The sequence below is a fragment of the Cervus canadensis genome, chromosome 27, assembly GCF_019320065.1.
Source record: "Cervus canadensis isolate Bull #8, Minnesota chromosome 27, ASM1932006v1, whole genome shotgun sequence".
NCBI classification, from domain to species: domain Eukaryota; kingdom Metazoa; phylum Chordata; class Mammalia; order Artiodactyla; family Cervidae; genus Cervus; species Cervus canadensis.
Window position 1 is genome coordinate 14,454,273 of NC_057412.1, and position 12,180 is coordinate 14,466,452.

Genomic DNA, 12,180 nt, shown 5'->3' on the forward strand with positions numbered 1-12,180 from the left:
TAGTTTCACAAGTTCTAGAAAATATTTTCTTACATTTGTCTTAATGAAACACAAAGTAGATATTTTGGAAATTCCAGATATTTATGACATGCATATGTGCTGTGCTTAATCTTTCAGTCATGTCTAACTCTTTGCTACCCATGGACTCTAGCCTTCCAGGCTCCTCTGTTCATGGGGATTCCCAGGGCAAGAATACTGAAATGGGTTGACATGCCCTCCTCCAGAGGATCTTCCTAACCCAGGGATTGAACCCAGGTCTCCCACATTGCAGGCAGATTCTTTGCTATCTGAGCCACCAGGGAAGCCCCCCCCCCTCTTTTTTTTTTTTAACACATTTCGTAGTGGTAAAACTATCAACAATAAAATCAGGAAGTGTTATCAGTACTGCACTTGTTTTGTTTTGCTTTTGCTTTTCTGCCAGAGTATTGCATGGTCTCATGGCTAGGGTTCCCCTGAGCTAATCAATCCTAAAAGAAAACAATATGTGGATACTGACTGAAGTGTACTTTGACACAGTCTTCATTTACATAAGTACTCCACTATGTCAGTGTGATTGTGCAAAAGATAATTAGAACACTAATTTCATGTAAGTCATTACATGTGTTTTTTATTTTTTATTTATTTATTTATTTTTATTAGTTGGAGGCCAATCACTTCACATTTCAGTGGGTTTTGTCATACATTGATATGAATCAGCCATGAATTTACACGTATTCCCCATCCCGATCCCCGCTCCCACCTCCCTCTCCACCCGATTCCTCTGGGTCTTCTATAAAAGTAATGTTTTGAAGTTGGAAACAATTTGGATTCACGTGTTTCTGAAACAAGTTTCAATCTGATAAATTCTGAAATTAATTAAATTTGAATGCTTCCTTAAATACACACTTCAATTGTTTAAAAGATTACTCTTCTAGAGCTTGCAATATAAAAAGACTTATCAGAAAATGATCACCTTGCTGATGCATAGCAAGGGGACTTCAAGCTTGGAGAGAAGCAGATTGGCTGTAACAGTGTTGTAAGTAATACTAGTACCAATAGAAAATCAGTGGTGGGCTCTGCTGTTGGGTTTATACATTTAGCATGTGTGCTCAGTCACTTCAGTCGTGTCTGACTCTTTGCAATCCTATGGACGGTAGCCTGCCAGGCTCCTCTGTTCATGGGATTATCCTGTCAAGTAAACTGGAGTGGGTTGCCATTTTCTTCTCCAGGGATTCTTCCAGATGCAAGTATCAAACACATGTCTCTTGTGGCTTCTGCACTGCAGGCAGATTCTTTATCTCTGAGCCACCAGGGAAGCCCCATTTATATATTTTAGATATGTTTATATTTGTGGAAAGTAAGAAAGTTTTGCTTAGAAATTCTTGAAAAATCACAGCTTCTACATGTCCACATGCTTTATTTTTTTTAAAGTTAACAGTTAAAATAAAAATGCATGAATATGCTTAACAGTTCTCTCCCTGTATGGCATCTAGTCCCTAAGCGTGTGCTAATTCATGTAACCTATTATCCTTAGCACCCTTTGTCTGCAGTCCCAACTTTCAGAAGAATTGGTGTTGATTATAACAGTAGATGGTTGGATGGCATCACTGACTCAAAGGAAATGAGTTTGATAAAACTCTGGGAGATGATGAAGAACAGGGAATCCTGGCATGTTGCAGTCCACAGGTTGCAAAGAGTCAGACATGACTTAGCGACAGAACAACAAGAGGTATTTAAAATGTCAGTTCAAAATTTTACAGCTCAAAACAGTTCATCTTCTAATAATTAAGTCAATAAAACCAACTTAATTTAAATAGCGATGCTGTTTTTTAGGCCTGTGGAGTCATTACAATGAGTAATTCATAATTAGTATTTTATTGATGTCCATGCACCATGTTGCTAAGCATCATCAAGAACCTATGATGATTGGTGGTAATTTGATAAACATTCAGAACTATTGCATTAATTATGTGCCTTCCAATTATATCTGAAGTTAATGAATATATATGAAAATTGTGGAGATGAATTTAAAGGATAGCTCAAATCTAATTATAAGAGTCTTTTTTCTAATATTCTAATTATAACTTTCCTACTTATCAACTTTTAGATGAAATGAGGCTTATCTAAAAGTGAAATTTGAATATTGTTCATATGTAACAATCTGTTTTCTAAAATGTTTTTTTATGTTGTTAAGTAGCTCAGTTGTGTCTGACTCTTTGTGACCCCATGGATTGCAGCATGCCGGGCCTCCCTGTCCATCACCAACTCCTGGAGTTTACCCAAACTCATGTCCATCGAGTCAGTGATGCCATCCAACCATCTCAACCTCTGTCATCCCCTTCTCCTGGCTTCAATCTTTCCCAACATCAGGGTCTTTTCTAATGAGTCAGCTCTTCACATCAGGTGGCCAAAGTACTGGAACTTCAGCTTCAGTGTCAGTCCTTCCAATGAATATTCAGGGTTGATTTCCTTTAGAATTGACTGGTGAAAGCTCCTTGCAGTCCAAGGGACTCACAGAGTCTACTCCAGCACAACAGTTCAAAAGCATCAATTCTTCAGCACTCAGCCTCCTTTATGGTCCAACTCTCACAGTCATACATGACTACTGGAAAAACCATTGCTTTGACTAGAAGGACCTTTGTTGGCAAATAATGTCTCTGCTTCTGAATATGCTGTCTAGGTTGGTCATAGCTTCTCTTCCAAGGAGCAAGCGTCTTTTAATTTCATGGCTACAGTCACTGTCAACAGTGATTTTGGAGCCCAAGGAAATAAAGTCTGTCACTGTTTCCAATGTTTCCCCATCTGTTTGCCATGAAGTGATGGGACTGGATGCCGTGGTCTTAGTTTTTTGAATGCTGAGTTTTAAGCCAGCTTTTTTCACTCTCTCCTCTTTCACCTTTAAGAGGCTCTTTAGTTCATTTTTGCTTTCTACCCTAAGGGTGCTGGCATGTACATATCTTGGTTGTTGGTATTCCTGGCAATCTTGATTTCAGCCTCTGATTCATCCAGCCCAACATTTCTCATGATGTACTCTGAATATAAGTTAAATAAGCAGGGTGACAATAACATCATTGGCATATTCCTTTCCCAATTTTGAACCAGTCCATTTTTCCATGTCCAGTTCTAACTGTTGCTTCTTGACCTGCATGCAGGTTTCACAGGAGGCTGGTGAGACGGTCTGGTATTCCCATCTCTTGAAGAGTTCTCCACAGTTTGTTGTGATCCACACAGTCAAAGGCTTTAGCGTAGTCAATGAAGCAGAAGTAGCTGTTTTCTGGAATTCTCTTGCTTTTACTATGATTCAACGGATGTTGGCAGTTTAATCTCTGATTCCTCTGCCCTTTCTAAATCCAGCTCGAACATCTGGAATTTCTTAGTTCACGTACTGTTGACGCCTAGCTTAGAGAATTTTGAGCATTACTTTACACCTAGCATGTAAAATGGTAGTGATTCATTCAAAATAGCAGTCAATGTAATTTTTGCACAATGTGATGAGAAAAAAAAAACTATAAAGAATATTTTAGATGAATATTCTACTCTTAGCTTCAGAGGAGAAAAATGTCCATAAATATGATGACTACAAAAAACTTTAAATGATTTCAGTAACTTTGCCTATGCATTTCCCAGATGGCTCTGCTGGTAAAGAACTGGCCTGCCAATGCAGGAGACAGAACAGATGTGGGTTCAATCCCTGGGTCAGGAAGATCTCCTGAGAAGAGCATCACAACCTATTCCATTATTCTTGCCTGGAGAATCCCATGTACAAAGTAGCCTGGTGAGCTACAGTCCATGGAGTTGCAAAGAGTCGGACGTGACTGAAGAGACTTAGCAGGGAAATTTTCCTGTGTTTATTTTAAAACCCTTATAGAAGTTATGTTAAAACTTTATATGCTCAGTTTGTAAATTAAAAGAATTACAGTAGTAAAAATGAATATTTTCATAGATTAAAAATCCCTTATCAGTCAAGTTTGTAAATACCTTCTTTCTTATAGATGAGGCTGGAGAAGGAGGAAAGGGTTATCCTTAGTTGGCACCATTTAAACTTAATTAGTAGAGTGTATTTTTGAATAGTCATTTTAATAAAGAATTAACTGGAAAGTAAGTATGCAAATACTTTCAGTATGAATGAGACTGGAAATCTTGAAATGTCATCTCAATTTGAAATGACAATATCTACAGAATTCAGGTGATGTATGTTTTCAGAATACTGTCTATAACGCTTTAAAATCATGAATGTTAGTTAAAGCTATCAGCTCACTGGTCACCCAAACATGTAGAGGATATCCTTGCCCTTGAACGCCTTCTGCTGTCTCCTTCTTCTGCCCAAAGGTCTGAGATTGAAGGGTCACTGATCAGTTTTAACAGTCTTGAAAATACAGGGACTACTGTGCCCAGAGGGGGGAGAAAAGCTAAAATGAGATAGAGGATAAGAGAGAAAGTGAGTAAGAAGGAGAAGCAACAGAACTCTAAAAATAAAATTCCCAGGGAACTTATCTTTATAAAAGTTAAAAAAAAAAAAAAAAGAGTTGTTTTATAGTGTACAAACAGAACCAAGAGTCACCAGATACTAACTAGCCTTTACTAATTGCCCAAATTTATTTTAATTTACAGTCAGATGGTTGGCCTGGAAATTGGGGAATATGGATTCTTAGCCATATTATTTAGATATTATAAACAACTACTATAAACAAGCCACTAAACTTTCTCCAAAATTAGGAGTTTCAGTAGATAAGCTTAAAGCTCCTCACTAACTCCAAAAGTCAGTGCCTATGAAAATGCCTATGCAACTATCACTCACTAAATACCATGGCTTATGTTTAGAATAGGCTTCCCTGGTGACTCACTGGTAAAGAATTTGCCTGCCAAACAGAAGATGCCTGTTCGATCAGGTCAGGAAGAGACCCTGCAGAAAGAAATGGCAACCCAGTTCTCATTGTTGCCTAGAAAACCCCATGGACAGAGGAGGCTAATGGACTACAGTCCAGTTCAGTTCAGTTCAGTCACTCAGTCGTGTCCGACTCTTTGAGACACCATGAACCGCAGTATGCCAGGCTTCCCTGTCCATCACCAATTCCTGGAGTTCACTCAAACCCATCTCCATTGAGTTGGTGTTGCCATTCAACTATCTCATCCTCTGTCATCCCCTTCTCCTTCTGCCTTCAATCTTTCCCAGCATCAGGGTCTTTTCAAATGAGTCAGCTCTTCGCATCAGGTGGCCAAAGTGTTGGAGTTTCAGTCCAAAGGGTTGCAAAAGAATTGGATATGACGGCAACTAAACCACAGCAATATGTTTAGGAGAGTTTGTTACTCTTGCACTTATAAATCTTAATTAAGGAATATACTCCAAATGGTCAGGGTCAAAGAGAGAAAGCAAACAAAACTTTATGACTGTTGAGTTATGGATTTTGGTGTGCACTATGAGTGATTGCATATTTGAAATTAATTAACTAATTCACTATTTTTAATACTTAAAAATACAGTTACATATTGTATTCATGTCCTAGGTCTTCCTGTAACAAATTACCACAAACGGGGTGACCTAAAACAAAAGAAATCTATTCTTTCACAATTTATGAGACCAGAGGTCTGAAAGCAAGGTATTCGCAAGGTTGGTTCATGTCAAAACCGTACCCCATACCATGTTACAACCTTCACCCATAAGGTTGTTATAAGAATTAAATAGGAATAGAGCAGTAAGTGTGTAGAGCAATGCCTGGAAATACCACATACGTTTTTGTTAAAATAAAAAGAATATGAAAGCATTTTTTTATTCATTAAACAGCTATAGACTAAGTGCCTATTACACGTCAGCTGATGTTCTAGGTGGTGGGCATACAGCAGTTGGTAACAGAATACAGACTGTAAAACCAGCTTCGTATCTATTGATTATAAGGGCAGTATAAGTACGCTGCAACAGTACATTAACCAAGTACTTCCAGATGTTCAAACTGGATTTGGAAAAGGCAGAGGAACCAGAGATCAAATTGCCAATATTCATTGGATCACAGAAAGAGCAAGAGAATTGCAAGAAATCATCAACTTATGCTTCATTGACTATGCTAAAATCTTTGACTGTGTGGATCATGACAAACTGGAAAATTCAAGAGACTGGAATACCAGACCACCTTACCTACCTCCTGAGAAACCTGGATGCAGATCAAGAAGCATCAGTTAGAACTAGATATGGAAAAATGGACTGGTTAAAAATTGGGAGAGGAGTACATCCAGGCTGTATATTGTCACCCTGCTTATTTAACTTATATGCAGAGTACATCATGTGAAATGCCAGGCTGGAATCAAGATTGCCGGCAATAATACCAACAACCTCAGATACCCAGATGACACCACCCTTATGGCTGAAAGCAAAGAGGAACTAAAGAGCCTCTTGATGATGGTGAAAGAGGAGAGTGAAAAAGTTGGCTTAAAACTCAACATTCAAAAAGCTAAAATCACGTCATCCGGTCCCATCACTTCACGGCAAATAGATAGGGAAGCAATGGAAACAGTGACAGATTTTATTTTCTTGGGCTCCAAAATCACTGTGAATGGTGACTATAACCATGGAATTAAAAAGATGCTTGCTCTTTGGAAGAAAAGTTGTGACCAACCTAGACAGCATGTTAAAAAACAGAGACATTACACGGCCAAAAATGTCTGTGTACTCAAAGGTATAGTTTTTCCAGTAGTCATATGTGGATGTGAGAGTGGGACCATAAAGAAGGCTGAGCACCAAAGAATTGATGCTTTTGAACTGTGGTGTTGGGGAAGACTCTTGAGAGTTCCTTGGCCTGCAAGGGAATCCAACCAGTCAATCCTAAAGAAAATCAAGCTTGAATATTCATTGGAAGGACTGATGCTGAAGCTCCGCTACTTTGGCCACCTGATGTGAAGAGCTGACTCATTAGAAAAGACCCTGATGCTGAGAAAGATTGAAGGCATGAAGAGAAGGGGATGACAGAGGATAAGATGGTTGGATGGCATCACCAACTCAATAGTCATGAATTTGAGCAAGGCTCTGGGAAATAGTGAAGGACAGGGAAGCCTGGCCTGCTGCAATTCAGGGGGTCACAAAGAGTCAGACATGACTGAGTGTTTAAACAACAAACTAGGTGTAACATGAAGAAACTTTCTTAACAGACCTTTAACTGCATCACATTTGTCAATTTGTATCTTCATACAGTTTGATTTCAGTGAGATTTAGAGAAATGGAAAATTATCTTCAAAATATATTTTATGTCAATATTCCTATCATTTCAAGGTTAATGTGTATATGCCTATGCTTTAAAACTTTTAAAGTTTATTAAATAAACTAAAACCTTTCATTACAAGTCTCACAAATGCTTGTCAGATCTAAGAGCCTCCAGATCAGGTGTGCTAGAGGCCAGAAAGCTTAGACAAAGTAAGCACAAACAGGAAGACCTAGATATCAGACCTAAATTTTAAGTTAAAATTCCAGGCAACATTTTAAAGTCTTCATGGTTCCTCTCTTTCCAGTAATTTCATGCTGTTAGGTAGCTGACTCCAATCACTACCAGTCACTGAGCACATAAAAATTGAGTCTGATGTTCATTCTAAGTGGACTTCATATGAGACATTAACTATATCTGAATATTAAGATTTTCTTATATTTATTGAGTAAATAGCTTCATAAATTGGTTGTGGTGATGATACTTATGATTTTGGTAATGATAACACTGATGAAAAAGGAATTTCTAAAAACTTATTTTTATTATTGCTATTATATATTATTGCTATTATCACTATTATTATTATCACTGCAATGTATGGCAGTGACAAATTTAATCTATACATTAACTCAACACCAATTATGCCACATTTAAATCAGTTTCAATGCTCCCAAATTCATAAATTATGATTATTTTAACCTTTTTTATATACTTTATGTTACCATCAAAATGTCCATCCATTCATCCTAGATAGCAAGTGGTTTCTTCACTTCCATGTATAATTTTCCTATAATTGCTATTTCTTTAAGGTTCTCCAATTTAACAGGGCTTTGAAATGTGCTCTGGTTTTTCAAATGGAAATTCCTTAATATACCAATGTTTTTATGATATGTGAATAATAGGCAGGCTGCTCATCTCTTGATAGAGAATTCTTGTATTTGTTGCAGAGAAAATGCCCAATGCCTCCATAACCAGTGGGGACCTTCTATCATGCTGGAAAATCCAACCAACAAATCCATAAGAAAGCACTTTAGAAGGACCTGTGTAAAGAAAATTATGCTTCTACCATGCAACCATGAGGAGACTGACTGTATGTCATAATTCTAGGTTACATATTCAGTCCTGTGTCAAAGATTCAATGAATTTGTAGACAGCAGGCTTGTGACAAGAAAGTAACAGAAACCATTCTCTTTGTGATTTAGGCTCATGCAAAATATTGGAATGCTGTAGAAAAACTGAAAAATGTTTAAGTGCAAGCACTTACCATAACTTCCATAAAAGGCTACATTACTGAGAAGTTTTGCTAATAATATATTTGGAAGTAGCTGTTTAAAAGCAACACCTGTATTTATGTAATCCAAAATTATGACTACAATGCAGTATCTAGAAAATCCTCTTATTACTCTAATTGCTAGTTGTGAGGTAAATGTGTTTAAGAGCAGTATTCTATCATCTTTTTCTATTTTATTACACTAAAAAAAATTAAACTTTTATTTCAAAAGCCTGGGAAATAGTTCTGTTTTTTTCCTATGCCTGTTATATTCTCTGTAGTGCTAATAAATTAGCACTAAAACAATTATATCATTTTGTAGGACTGAGCGTTTTTAATGTGTCTAGAAAAAAAATTTAAATGGTATAAAGAAAAAAAAACTCAAAATGTACTCTAATATTATCATCTGGATGAAAGCCTGAGAAAAACATGAATGCCTTATGTGCAAGTGGGCCATGATCTCTCACGTTGCTAAACTGTAGTCTGACATAACCGGTGTAAGGAACTTCCTCGCAAGAGCTGGCCCGTGGAGGATGTCTGATTATTCAACCCAGTGATGAAAGCGATTGTGTCATCCTTAATGCCAGGGAACGATGTTTCCCACATAGAGTGGGAGCTTTGAAGTCGTAGGATTTCAGTCCTCAAGTCTCCATGTGTCAGTTCTGAAAACTAAATGTAGATAAAAACGACAGCTGCCCTAGAATCTCCAGGAATAGTCTGAGTCAGTAGCAAATGAACAGACATTCTGTTGGACATATTGATTTAGTTTGTAATTTTCCTGTTGCTTGTTAAAAACCAGAATGTACTCAGATCCTTCGTTTCTGTATCTCATAATATGCTGTTGATCTTTTCATGAAAAAGCAGTTGTTCAGAATATCTGTCCACTCGAGCTTTTGCATGAGGCATTATAGGTTCCAAATGCAAAGCTTAATAGAGATTTATGGATAGTTTTATTGGATGGACATTTGAATGAAGGGAAGGCAATGAATAGGAAATTATTCCTACCAGATTTCCAGGGTCATGTAATACAAATGTGAATCCAACCAAGATGAGCTGGGATTTGCTACTTGTAAATCCGTCCTTGTTACATGTGAGTAATATACTCCTTTCATTCCACTGCTTTTGAAACTTTCATGCTCATGGATACTACTCTTGCTATAAAGGGTCCCTAGTTCCTTTGTGTTGCTTAAAAATAGCCTTTATCAGAAAAACAAATAACTATAGTAAGATAACAAGAGGAAGTAAAAGAAAACTTCAGAAAATAAATAATATAAAGGAAGCGCCATTACAATTCATAAATGAGAAAACAGTATTTCCTGAGTGAATACTATGTGCACTGGGCTTCTCAGGAGGCTCACTGTTAAAGGATTTGCCTGCCAATGAAGGAGTTGCAGGAAATGCAGGTTTGATTCCTAGGTCTGGAATATCCCCTGGAGGAGGAGATGGCAACCTACTCCAAGATTGTTGCTTGGAAGATCTCGGGGACAGAGGAGGCTGGAGAGCTACAGTCCATGGGGTTGCAAAGAGTTGGACACAACTGAGAGACTGAGCAGACACGGAAGCACTGTCTGTACTATATGTGTGGGGATGAGGATGGGGAGCACAGATATGGGTGACATATTTCCAGTGTTGCCAAAATTTAAACAATGAATTTAAGCAAATATTAAAAATTCAAATTGGAGATTTAAATTGGAAAAAAAAAAGCATAAAGAATGCAACAAGGATGTGAGGTTAGTTACCCTGATAGTTAAGAGAGTTAGACACATGAGCATAAATGTGTTCATAAAAGGCCTGCAAGAGAGGATACGGACACTAGATGAAAAATAACAGGGTTGAGAGGGAGGCAGGTGTTTGGTGAGACAGAGCATTTCAGACAGATGAAACATTATATACAAGAATACAGGGCAGAGAGTCCAGATCAAGGCTCTGCGGTGACCAGATGAGCAGGATGGGAGGGTGGGAGGGAGGTTCAAGAGGGAGGAGACATATGTGTGTTTTCCCTTTCTATTTGCCATGAATCAGCTGATAAGGACCATAAAGAAGGCTGAGAGCCGAAGACTCGATGCTTTCAACTTGTGCTAGAAAAGATTCTTGAGAGTCCCTTTTACTGCAAGGAGATCAAACGAGTCAATCCTAAAGGAAATCAACCTTCAATATTCATTGGAAGAACTATTGCTAAAGCTGAAGCTCCAATACTTTGGCTATCAGATGGGAAGAGCTGACTTGTTGGAAAAGACCCTGATGCTGGGAAAGATTGAAGGCAGAAGGAGAAGGGGGTGGCAGACGATGAGATGATAGATAGCATCACTGGCTCAGTGGACATGAATTTGAGCAAACTCTGGGAGATAGGAGAGGACAGAGGAGTGCTGCATTCCGTGGGGTTGCAAAGAGTTGGATGTGACTTAGAGACAGAACACCACCAGCAGCATATCTGATTCACTTTGTGGTACAGCAGAAACTCAAACAACATTGGAAAGCACTTATACTTCAAGAAAAAAAAAATAACCATTTTCGGGATAATGGACATATTAAACACAAACACATTTTTGTATATTAAGTATACCTCCAATAAAAGACTACATCATGTATGATATCATTTATAGGAAATGTTCAGAAAAGGCATATATATGTGCATGCGAAGTTGTTTCAGTAATGTCTAAGTCTGTACCACCCTATGGATTGCAGCCTGCCAGGTTCCTCTGTCCATGGGATTTCCCAGACCACAATATTGGAGTGGGTTGCCATGCCTTGCTACAGGGGTTCTTCTTGACCCAGGGATCAAATCCATGTCTCTTACAACTTCTACCTCCAATAAAGCTGAAAAAATATAATAGAAAGGAAATGTATCATTAAGAAATAATAATAAAAGAAGATTAACTCTAAAAAGTTAGATGAATAGAAATGCTTGGGAAGCCTTCAATATACTACCTTGGCTTCAAAGAAATATTTAAGAAACATTTGGGAAAATCAATAGCTAGGCAATAATATTACCGTGATAATATGAGATCTCTTTGACTGAGAGAGAGGATCAAATTTCAAAGCCATGCTTTTTGAAATATGCAGGGCCTTTGTCCAAAATAATGCCTTGTGATTACTTGGATTATTTTAAGAAAACTTTTCATAAGTTTTCTTTATTTTGGCAAAAAAACTCATTGTATAGTTCAGTATAAATTACTACTTGTGATGAACTGAAAACTATATCTCTATTTGTGCTTCTTCAATTGTTAATTTTGAACATCAGGTAAAGAAGCAGAATTTTGCCAGGGTCAGGGTGTTCACACACACTGAATATTATCCAATCAAATCCTGTTAGATTTCCACCACTCTGGGAGAGATAGAGGAGAGAGAACATGGCTTCTGTCTTTTTCTGTAACCTTTTAAAATTAGTTCTCAAATGAGGCATAATTTTAACATTTTAAATATTTTAACATTAAATTAGCTGCTGCTCTTATATTTGATAAGTTAATTTTCAATAAATCTGCATACTTAGGTAGTTAGATTTAGAATTCCTATTAGAAGCTTAGAACTGGTATAAGTTTAAACTGAGATATTATAAGTTTCTCACAGCTATACTGGGAATATTTTTAAATATTAAGCAAATCCATACAATTTCATTTTGTCCTATAATTCACGTCAGCTATTAGCTATTTATCCAATGACTAAAACTTGTAGATATTTTAAGAAATGATCAAAAAGTAAGACCAGAGACTATAAAACTCCTAGAGGAGAACATAGGCAAAACAC